A 12,014-nucleotide genomic window follows, 5' to 3' on the forward strand; every position below is an offset into this window, starting at 1 on the left:
ACTACACAATACCAAAATGCACCATGGAGAGCGCTAGTCAACTATTTGGACACATCCTTCCCTCCCTTGGCTCCTTCCTTTTCACTTTTATTCCTCCTGCTTTCCCCTCCCTTCTTCCCTTCCTCTCTCCCTTCCTTCCTTCCTTCCTTCCTTCCTTCCTTCTTCCCTCCCTCCCACAGATATAAGGTGTGCTCACCACTGCCTACCAGTTAAGAATAAACCACTAATAAAAATAGACTTGGTTTCTGCCTTCATGGAATTCACAGTCTGGTAATTGAGTCAGAGTAAAAAGTCAACCTCAAACAACTAATTACCACTGATTCCAGGAACAATAGAGGCTTGTGACCTAATCTCAGGGGTCATGAATTGTATCCCCAAAGAAAGGATATCTAATGGGAGATAAAGGGGAGAAAATAAGAATGATCCAGGAGACGTAAGAGAATTATTCAGGAGGAATGACTAGGAGATGTGCAAAGGCCCTGAGACAGGAGGAAATCTGAGAATGGGGAATGGAAAACAGGCCAATGTGCTGGGCATGAAAGGGGAGAAGAGGCAATGGTACCAGATGCAAAAGGAGTAGAGCAGAAGCCAGGTCATCCGGGGTCTTGAGAGACTGAATTGGACCTTATCCTAAAAGCAATGGAAGCTGTCATCATTATAAAACCACTGTGTGTGTGTGTGTGTGTGTGTGTGTTTTGGGAGGCGGGGGGTGTCTACACTTGTACTCTAAGCCTCAGGTGTCTCCTCAGCTGGGATAATTTAAGTGTATATGTTTCCCCTGTAACTGATGGCAGTCTGATCCTGCACCCTCACCACAGAGAAATAACCTCAAACTTGACATGGCTATCTCAGTTGTTTGCCATTTAAACTAATCTAAGATGAACTCTTTGGAATAAATATTTGGTCTTTTCAGAATGTGATCTCAATTCATTCTGGAGTTTCCTCTTCAGCCCTCCTCCCTGGGACTAAGTGTTCACTGATGTAATTGTCTGTGTGTGGTGGGGGGCTTCTTCCCCGTCCTGGCATTGTGGGAGACGCAGACCTATGGGCATCTCCCCCTCTGCCACCCCTGGGTCCTCACCAAGCTCTCCAGAGACGTGTCCCATCCCATGGTCCCTGGTGGCTGGTACCTGTAAGTGAGGCTGGGCTTCCCATTCCTATACAGCCCACAACAGCCCCCTACCAAAGTGGGGAGTACTCAGTAGCTAGTACTCAGTCACCTCCTTCTCCTCCCTTTCCTTGGTTGTGTGACCATGTGGTAAGTGAACCTCTTCAGAATTCATGGCAACTGTCAGACAATTGTCCGTGCATTCTAATCCAGTAGCTGGAACACGTTATTCTCAGACACCCCATTCTCTCACCCCTGCTGGGGTCCCCATTTGGTCCCAGTTTGCCAAGGACTTTCCCAGTTTCCAAACTGAAAGTGCTATGCCTGGGAAACCCTTTAGTCTCAGGCAGGTGGAGTCGACTGGTCATCCTACACCTGGTCCTCCTCATGGCCGGTGGCCGGAGGTCAGGCAATCAAGGTCAAGAGCACAGAGATGAACCCACCTCGACTAGATAAGGAAGCACAGTTGCCCAACCCCAAGAGAGCCACGGGCTTTAATGTGGGGGTTCGTTCCACCTCGTGGAAATACAAAACAACCTCCTTGCTTGTATGTTTGCCAAGGAAGAAGTTATTCACTGCAGAAATGGATTTGATAAAAATAAATAAATAGAACACACGCTTTAAAGTGTAAGGATTAAGTAGCTAAGTCTTATGCTGAAGTCAGAAGGGAAACAAGAATCTTAGGTCATGTATCTAAGTTTACACAAACACCACCTAACTCTTATTTATTTGGTTAACACTTTGGAGCAGGGGAAAAAAAGTCAAATGTTATAGTTTCAGCATCAAAAACATATGTAAAGCAGCTCTTACTCTCTTGCGCAGTTGATGGAAACCGCCCCTTTGGAAGGGGCGCGGAAGAATGCCTTTGTGTTGCTGAGTTTTTATGTTCTTGACTTACCAGATCAAGGACAGATGTGAATGTATTTTTCGACTTCATAACCAACAGGGAGTATTGCAACTTAAAGCAGCTGGGGGAGAAAGCTGTGTATAATACAACGGTTCTTTCTGGAAACGGACTTATCTCAATGGAAAAACTGGGAGGCATCGGGGTGGACACTTTGACTCACTGGGAGAAATATGGGGGTGCATGGGGAGATCCTGGCGCTTCTCTGGTGTGATGGGAAGTCCCTTTTGTTACCTCAGGGGAAAGAGCCCTCTTCCAAAGAATGCCCAGCTGTCTTTTCTGTCTGAGGCCCCAACCTGGCCACAGTGCCACTTGGGGGCGGGGCCTGGGTGGGGCTTTACTTACCAGGTGCCGAATCCTGTGTTAAGTGCTTTCCGTGTGTTATCTCATTGGATTTTCAGAATCATCTTTTGTATGGTGGGTCCTCAGGCTCTTATCCCAAAATGCATGGGGCCTGATGTGTTTAACAATTAAGACTTTCTCCCCAGATTTTAGTAAAGAAAAAAATACGGGCATAGACCGTGTAATACATAACACCCCTCTGTAGGTCTGCGTGGGCACCCCTTGATCAAACACATTTGTGTTTTCACATTTGGTGGGATAAATCAAAGTTTTAAATTGCTTCACACGAATTCTGGTCAGACGTCGCCACTAAATGAGTTTTAGTGCTAAACATTTGGGGAAAAGGGAAAAGCTTTGTGTTTTCGGAGCTTTTTGGATTTCAGAAGGACAGAGAGGAGATTTGGATCTGTCCTACAATGCCCACGTAACAGATAAGGAAGCTGAGGTCAAACATGTTCGTTGTCTGTACCTCATTCTCTTCTAATTTTATTTTATTTTTATTTTTTTAAAGTTTATTTATTTATTCTGAGAGAGACAGAGAGAGTGCAAGTGGGGAAGGGGAAGCGAGTGAGGGGGACAGAGGATCCAAAGCAGGCTCTGTGCTGACAGCAGAGAGCCTGATGTGGCACTTGAACCCATGAACCATGGGATCATGACCCAAGCCGAAGTCAGACGCTTCACCGACCCAGCCACCGAGACGCCTCATTATCTTCTGATTTTAAACATTTGTCAATTAACTCCGTGTCTTTTGGGTCAGTGCTCAGTCTTTTTAGCATTTGAGTTTAGCTGGTTCTGGCTGGGCCTCCTTCCTGAGCTCAAGGCTGACTGAGGGGACTGAGTTTCTAGTGTCCCATTGGGTTCCTCAACTGCAGGGTGACTTGGCACCCCCCCTTATTTAAATGATTTTTACAAAAATAAGATAGCCAAGGACTCCCCTACCATGGCTTGGGAGTTCTAGAACATTCCATGTGGCTCTAGAACATTCCATGTCTCTTGAGCAGTCAGTGTTTCCAGGGCCGCAGGGAAGGGTCTCTGTCCATCCACACACAGGGACGTTGGCTCAATATGTAATAACCATGAGCCAGAGTTGGTTCTAGGGAGAAAGAAATCAAAGGTGCTGGCAGAGCGGGCAGGCATTTTCCTGAGGGTGAGGTGCACACAGGTACACACAACAATGAAGTGTTCGTGGGCGAGGCCCAGGCCAACTCTACCAGCAAAGAGCCGATGGCCAGACTATGAGCCGGATCCTCTCAACTGTGTGAGTGAGTGAGGGTGGGTGTCTCTCTGAGCAGGGTCCAAGCCAGTCCCCTTCTCAAAGGCAGAAGCATCCTTGATGATTTCTGCCCTCTTCCCCCTCCCTACTTCTGGCCAAGGGAAAGCAAGGGGTCCAAGCTGGAGAGGCCAAAGCCGTGACGAAGTATGTGATGGGCTGGGGGAGTGGCCACCCCCGTCCCTGCCGGTGACACTGTTCCACCGGCTGATGGACAGCTAACGAGTTCTGCATAAATCACAATTAGGAGGGTTTGGAGACAGCAAACTGACCTCTGCCTCTCCAGGCAGATTGTGAATGTCTTTCAAGAGGGTGAAAGGGCCTGGCTCTTTATTCGGAGAGCCAGCCATCAAGAGTTGGGGATGGAACAGAACAGTGGGTCCCACTGTGGCAGATAGAAAAGTTCTGGCTGAGTGTAGAATTCTGCTGTGTGCTTGGCTCCCCTGCTGACCCAGCTAATGTTCTTACTTTCAAAGAACAGGTGGGAGTCTGACACGCTCTCTGAAAAGAGAGAGAGAAAGAAAGAAATCTTCCCTGAGGACTTTAAGAGTGACTTTTCTTCTTCTCTATTTCCGAAGGGACTTGGCCCACGTTCTTGCCCTGGGAGAAATTGCTCCCAAGAGCTGAGGGAGTGGAAAGAGAAGGACTCCTTAGACCCGCGGCCTCAGTTATCTTCATCTGTGAAATGTGAATAATGGCGACACCTACTGGAAATACTGCCGTGAGGCGTTCTTGTAAGGGCAAATGCCTGGAGTGTGGCAGGCACTCGGTAAATTAGTCACTATTTTATTAGTAGTAGTATTGCTATGGTGATGCCGGTGATGGTGATGATGGTGGTGATGGTGATGTTGATGATGGGGATTTGGGTCAGAGTCCCCTCTTCTGGCCTTGGGTGCAGCCCCGACACTGCAGGTGATGCGACCCTTTGTCCCACCTAGTCCTGCCTACTCTGGGGCTCCCCTTGAAAATGAGCAACTCTGGGATGAACTGGGCTTACATAGGCAATGACCTCCCCTCCCCAGCATCCCCTGGGGGCAGCTCCTCCTTCATCCACTTCAGGCCCGCTTGGCTCCCGGCTTCCTTGGTTAAGGGACAGTGCCAGAGGAGACAACAGTGGCAGTCTCCCCCAACAGTTCCTGGGTGCTGTTTTCTCACTGAGGTTTCTCGTGCTAGGGAAAGGAGGACACCCAACTACTCAAGTGGGCTCCCTGGGCAGGTTTGGCTGTGGCCCTTGCCCAGGTGCTCCTGACATCCGGACATGCCCAGTCACTACTCCCCAATACCCAGTCATGCTGGACCCGGTCGTGCTTGCCTCTGATACCTCTCCCCAGAAGCCTGGGAAGAAGGGCCTCCGATGCCCATTCCACAGATGAAGAAATAGAAGCCCAGAGAGGTTGAGTATCAAGCCCGAGCTCGCGTAGCCAAGATGTGGACATGGCCTGGATTCAAGCTCAGGGCTGCCCTCCACGACCTGGTGTTCTCCTGGCCCTGCCTTATGCCCAGAGGCTCGGATCAACTGCTAGGGAAGCCGTGGTTTGCCACAGAATCCAGACAAGGCCTAAAACAGGAGCAAAGGGATACGGGCCATTTTGAAAAAAGAGCCCAAGGGAAAGGGACTGGAAATCCAACTGCTAGGGGACTGACTGCAGCCTGTTTTCCAGAGATGAGATCTGAGCCCTCAGCCCACCTCCGGCCTGATGCAGGAGGGGTGGGGTAGAAGCACCATCCAAGTTCCCATCCAGCCTTGCATGGCCCTTTGGGCTGGCTCCGGGGGAAGATCTTGCTGGGAACTTTGCTGGGAGACTCCCACGAATATGCTCAGGAAGGATATAATCGCAGGAACTTTCCAGAAAACACGGGTTCCCGCCATTACCCTCGAACCACAGCCTGTAGCCCCACTCTTGTGGGGGACTATAAACCTGACCAAAAAGACAGGAGAATTTCGGGAATCTTTACCTGCAGGTAGTCATCAAATCCAGCCCCTGGCAACAGTAGAAAACTGTGCTCCCACTCCAATGACTTCTGCAGCTGCCATTCTCCTGTTTCCTTTGCCTGGGATGTCCTCTAGCCAGCCTCCTCTATCTGGTGAACTCCCAGACCTTCTCCAAGACCCAGCTCCAATGGCCCCCCCTCTGAGAGGCCAGCCTGGACCCTTCCAGGAACATGGTGAGTGCTTCCTCTGAGAACACAGACTGGAGTTGTCAGTTTACCCATCCATCATCCTCAGTAGCAGCATAGTGCTTGGGATACAGTAGGTGCTCAATAAATGCAGGCGGAGCCAATACATTCATGAATAACAGCCCGTTTAACATAGAACTTACGGAGAAAGGCCAGCCTGTTGTGGCACATCTCATCTGCAGGTTGATGGTAGTGGCCTTAAAAAAAAGAAACAACCACAGCCAAGGCTTGCTTCTGAGACCTGGGTGGAGGCTGGGAGATTCGGCCCTGGTAGCCTTGTCTTTACTTCCCTCTTGTGGCCAAAAGTTACTGCTGCATCTGGAAAAGCCAGGGTTTTTTTTTTTGAGGCTGGGGAGAGGGAGGTATTTTTGCCTCCTGGAGTTTTTTTAGGGTCCCCGAGTCACTCTGATCCAGTCCCAAATTTCCTGGATGTACCTGTGACCCTCCCTCCAGCGCCTTGAAAATGTGTTACAGTCATGACAGAGGGATAGCCAGCAGGGTCTGACCGGCCTCCAAATGAGCATCTAAGAGACTCCAAGGGTCCATCAGCTCTGGCTTAAGACTGTTGGGTGCGTGGGTGTGCAAGGGAAGGATATGACAAAGTATGTGGTAGATACCTGCCTTCAGACACCTAACAGTCTATTTGCGACACCTTTGCAGGAAGTGCAGGATGACACCATGTGACGCTGTATACTAATAGAGAATCATAAAATTGTCTGCCAGCCTAACAGCCACGCTGTGGAATCGGGCAGCCTCGCATGTGCATCCCGGTCCCACCACTTACTGCCTAGGTGACCTTGAACAAGTTACTTCATCACTCTGAATGTTTCCTCGTCTGCAAAACGGACCCACTAAGAGCTCCTCCTTCGCGGAGTCACGGTCACTAAGCGAGATGACGTGTGTCAAGACCTCAGCATGGGGCCCGGCGCGGAGTGATTCCCCAAGGTGTTAGCCGTTTTGGTTATAAGTAAGGTTTTTAATTGTCCAGTGCGGATAGAGAACAGGGTGGGGTGTAATAAAGAACGGGATAAACGCGTTCCTAATCATGACCTTCCTAAAGGCAGATCCCAGTTTTCTTCTTCTTAGAGCTCCCTGCAATATGATATTTATTAACATGATAGTGCATCGTGGGCAAGATGACCCACAGGGCTACCTCGTTTTCAGGCTACTTGCAAGGGGTAGGCTATCAGTTGGCTCTAGCCAGAGTCAACTTGTTTCAATTTCTCCCTCCTCCACCCGCGGCAGACATCACTAATCAATCACATCTCCCTCCCACACCCACGGGCAACATCACTAATCAATGACTTCTCCCTCCTAAACCCACGGAAGACATCCCTCCTATGACACGGCAGACATGACTAATCCATCATAGCCCTCTTTCACACAGAGCAAGTCTATAATCTCAGATTTCTCAGTATAGAGCTCCGGGCAGTTACAACAATTAAGCAGAGTGGGAAAATGGCATACAATCTAGTTAACCTTTTCGGGTCTTGACACATGGATGGTTAAAGATGTAGAGAGGAAGGGGGCGGACACCTTAGCCAGAGGGAGTGAGGTAAGCTGAAATGTGAGTGAGAAGGCGGCTCTTCCGGGAAAAGGAAGTAAGTCAGAGAGAGGCTGCTTTATGGGGCCCCTTGGCTCTGGGCTGGCTTGTAGCAGTGGGCAAAGGGAATCACTGAAGGTCGTTGGGCAGGTGTTATTTGGGGGGCAAGATCTGTCTGGCTGCTAGTGCCAGATGGTCCGTAAAGGGGCCTGAGCCCCGAGGAGGGGTGAGGAGGGCTGGAACTCAGGACAAGGTGCGGAGGGAGATAAAGGCCAGGCATGCTGGACGGGAAGCTGTGGTGAGCTTGGTGACTCCGGGCACATCAGGAATAGAAGGAAGTTGTGCCATCAAAGCTGCTTTCCTGGCCCTGAGCTCTACAGGCTGGGAGAATAATGGCACCTCCAGCAGGAAGGGGGGCTGGGGCCCAGAGAAGAGGATGTGCTTTGTTTCAGGCATTGGAGGTGCCTTTGGGACATCCAGCGGCGATTTCCTGTGGGCGGCTGGAAAGGGGAGGTTGGAACCAGGGCTGGAGCTGCAGATATTAGAGAGGAAGAGAGGAAAAGGTTAATGCTTTACAGGACCAGCCTCTCTTTTACTCAAAGCAGTTTGGGTAGGAAAAGAGAGTGTGCATTCAGGAAAAAGATGAACTGGGTGAAGGTCATGGCTTAATTAAGAGGCATTCGCTGCAATCCGGTTTTCCAAAAGATACTGCGTATCTGGGTCAAGTGTCCTTTTCACAATATCACCTAAATTAGTAGGGAAAAAATGTTTTTTGGTAATAGGGAACAGTAAGTCTCATGCTCAGGACCCCTAATGTCCCTACTGCTAAGAAAGAAAGTGTATATTTAACTGAAATACCCAAGCAATCAGAAGAGAGGTCAGAGAGACAATTCCTTTATTAGGAAACTCCATTTCCTAATGCGTGATAAAGTCACTTGATCTCAAAGGTCACACAGACCTGGATTTGGACCTCAGCTCCACACTTCCTAGCTGTGTGACCTTGGACAAGATACTTAACCTCTCTGAACCTTGGTTCCCTCCTTCATAAAATGGAGCTAATAGAGTACCTAGTTCACAAAGCTGTGGTAGTAATCAAATGAAATGATGTATATAAAGGTTTAGTCCAGGACTCGACAAGTAATAAGCATTGAATGTTTGAGAGCTGTCCTTTTATCTTACCGTCTTTTTTTTAGGAACAGATTTTAAACAACCAGTGCATCTTTTCATGCCTGATAGGAATCCTGGGAAGTCCTCTGAGGGAGACAGAGAAACCCTACACTGATAATGCACCGGCCAAGCACATTTCTTTTGTGTAGGTCCGTCACATCACCCAGTAAGAGACAAAGTGGAAGAGGCTTCCGGAATTCTCCAGGAGATGAACAGCCTACTGGCCACCTTTCGTGGGCTTGTGGGCTTGAGGCCCAGGTTGGGGCTAGAGGCCTCCGCTGTCTGCAATCCTGTGTCCTTCCCCCTTTCCACCAGTGTTTCCATGACACAGGAGTCCCAAAGGTAATCACATGGACGTGTGGTAAAGCCCCCTTGACTCATCAGTGAGGATGCCCTACCAACCCAAAGGAGATGACCTTGAGCCAAGGCCAGTGAGCAGAAACGGGGCCCCTACTTGACCCCCGGCCTGTCCTTGAGGGAGACTTTGGAGAGTTCCTACCACCGATGGCCAGCAACGAATTAACAATCTAGAAGGTTCTGGAAGGTTCAGGTTCATAGGTGGAAGTTTGGGCCAGAAAGACAATTTGTTGTAGGAGGATTAAACTCGGACCATAATAGCAGTACCTAACATTTGCTGAGTAATTACTGAGGGCCAGGAGCTGTTTTAAGTGTGCACCAACTCATTCCCTCTTCACCATGACCCGTGAGGGAATTTTACACAGATCACTGAGGCCCGGGTATGTTAGCAAACGAACAGCCACACTAAGTGGCAGACGAAAGGTTTGAACCCGGGAAGTCTGACTTACAGAGCCCGTACTGTGACCACTGTGCTACCGCTGTGTCCCAGGGCTGGGGTCCACACCTGAGGGACGGGAAGGGGCCACAGCATGAAGCCTGGCCTGAGGAAAGACTTTGCGGCAAAGGCTGTTTACCCAGGCCCGAGCCCACCTCGGTGGAATGTTCTGCCTGGTGCCAGGCGCCCAGATAAAGAGCCTTTTTGTCAGATGTTCCCGGGGATGAGTCACCCTCAGGAAGCTGCTGGATTCTTCTAAGGGCCCCTGTTCTTTTATCTCCTTGTTCCTTTCCTGGGGATAAATAGGACACTGCGAGAATTTCTTTAATTCCTATATTTACTCATAGGTTCTTCTCATCCCCAAACAGTGTTTAATAAGAGAGGTAAAAAGTTCCCTGCTGTGCCATCCTCCCCCTCCGGGCACCGGAGGTGCTGGAGACACGGCCCCGGGACCTAACTGAGCGGTTGTCCCGGTCGGAAGCGTCACCCAGGGGCCCGACCGCTGTCCCCACCTCGGCGTCCGCTCTAGCGACGCTGCTGAAAAGGGCGGGAGCGGAGCGACAGAAAGCAGGAGATGCTCCCATGATCCCAGCTTCAGGGGAAGGAGCTAAGGGGTTCACTCCCGGCTGGGGGACGCCCGGCGAAACGTACTCTTAGGACATCCTCCCGCGGCCACGGACACGAAGGCTTGGTGGGGGATGCTAGGGCCTTAGGGCAAACCTCGGGCAGAAATGGTAGAGGACAGACGTGTGCAAATGTACCTCCGATCACAGGGCCCTCGGAGAGTAAGTCCACAGCGGCTTCATGCCGTCTTATCCCTGGGTCCACACAGAGTCCCACTCAGACACAGGAAGGCCGTGGCACGGACGACTGCAGCCCGCTCAGTTCACGATCCACTCATTCGTTCGACACGGGTTCACCTCACGGAGCACTTCCTCCGTCCAGGAGTCTCGCTGAGAGGTAGGGACGCAGAGACAAACCGACAGAGTCGCCCAGAAGCCTGCTGTCTGGGGGGGGGGGGGGAGCAGACCTCAGGGTACAGCCCCGAATATCCAGAAGTCCAGACATCTGAGAGGTCCTTCCCTGTTGGCACGATGGGGAAGACAGAGAGTGGTGAGGGGACCCCCACGTGGGCTTTGGGGGGAGGGAAGTGACAGCAGAGGTCCCTCGGCCTCCCCATGAAGCAAGCTGCCCGCCGGTTCTGAGCTCCGAGCCCGGCCAGGCCACCCCCCACCCCCCCCCCCGCCCCCGCCCCTCCGCTCATCCTCAGGAGGTTCTGTTGCAGATGCGCCTGGTGGGACTTGCCCAGGTCGAAGGTGCAAAGCCATCCCTTCCCCCCTCCCCCGTTCCCACCACCCCCAGCCCAACTGAACAGCCCTGGCCACAGGACGAGAGCGGACAGGGGGCACCTGGGCGCCTCCGCCTGGAGGGGCAGCAGAATGTCCCATGTGACAAAGCCGGCAGGGCCCTCCGCGTAGCACCTGGCGCACCACAGCCCACAACCAATGGTAGCTATTTGTGTAATAGCGTTAGGCGCGTTTTTTACCACCCTCCGATTCTCAGACATTTGGAGTGACGTTAGCGTCCGAAGATCTGGATTAGAGTCACGGCTGTCACCTCCTCACCATTCCTTATGTTCATCAGCGTCTCTCTCCTCGTGGTGCGGGAAGGAACATCTGCTCTACTGTGTTGTGGGGATCAAATGAGACAACAGTGGGAAAGAGTTTTGTGAGTCAAGTCCAGTGTGGGTTGAGACGACCACGAACCGAGGGCACTCCGGGCTTCTGTCCCGTGTCTGTGGTGAACCCTCCGTGCCACCCAGAACCTCCTCCCCTCCTCTGAGGCCTTCCAGCCCCTCTTGGGAATGAAGGGTTTCCACCTGATTCCCCCATGTCCAGTGAGACTGTAAGTCTCTTGAGGACCAGACCCGTGTTCATATACAACTAAGAGCAGCCATTCACCACATTTAGGACATGCCAAGCATTTTGCAGACCTCATATCATGTTCTTCTCTCCAGATCCCTGCAAGGAAGGGACTGCTGTTATCCCCGTTGCCTAGATGAGGAAACTGAGGCTTGAAGAGTTAAACACTTTGCCCCGGATCCAACAGCCAATGTCTGACTTTTTTTTTTTTTTTTTTTTTTTTTTTTTTTTTTTTTTACCAGAACTCACGGCACAGGTCCGAACCTAGATCGGTCTGACCCCAAGCCAAGCGCTGAGCCCCATACAATGTCAGGCCCAGGTGGGCACCCGGTACACTTATTTAGCTTGGTTACTTTTGATTTCTATTTTATCCCCACCCCACACCTATAAGAAAGGACACCAGGCGAGAATTCACTAATCGTCGCTCACAGCCCTCTTTAACCTTATGTGGGCCCTGAGTAATTCACACCGATAACCAGTACGGGCACCGCCTCTGTCCCAATGTAAGCAGCAGGTTTCTGAGCACCGGTGATGGCCAGGTCCTTCTGGAGAAGCTGGGGACTATGGTAAGTGACCTAGAAGCCAACGTTCCTGTCCTCAAGGGGCGTGTGTTCTGGGGAGGACGATGGGCAACAGATACAGAATGGCCAACAGTGAATAGAGCCATAGGATAAGAAGAAGGATAAGTATAAATAAGGAATAAGAGAGCATGACGGAAGTTGGGTACCCTTCAAGCTGAATAGTTGGGGGGAAGGTGTCTCCACGTGACATTTGAACGGAGACCTGA

At 51.0% G+C, this 12,014-nt stretch overlaps 1 long non-coding RNA gene across 3 annotated transcripts; it reads left to right on the plus strand.

Moving 5' to 3' along the window:
• Nucleotides 1-3,366: 3,366 nt before the first annotated feature.
• Nucleotides 3,367-11,444, plus strand: LOC109492880. Of its 3 annotated transcripts, none has more exons than XR_006587333.1 (6): nt 3,367-3,612; nt 4,203-4,393; nt 5,587-5,790; nt 6,463-8,854; nt 10,138-10,265; nt 10,668-11,443. It is a non-coding gene; the product is annotated as an uncharacterized LOC109492880 (long non-coding RNA). The 3 variants fall into 3 exon arrangements; XR_002146841.3 differs by having other exon boundaries at nt 6,463-6,747; nt 8,539-10,265; nt 10,668-11,442; XR_006587332.1 differs by having other exon boundaries at nt 6,463-10,265; nt 10,668-11,444.
• Nucleotides 11,445-12,014: the final 570 nt, after the last annotated feature.

The sequence above is a fragment of the Felis catus genome, chromosome D2, assembly GCF_018350175.1.
Source record: "Felis catus isolate Fca126 chromosome D2, F.catus_Fca126_mat1.0, whole genome shotgun sequence".
Taxonomy (NCBI): Eukaryota; Metazoa; Chordata; class Mammalia; order Carnivora; family Felidae; genus Felis; species Felis catus.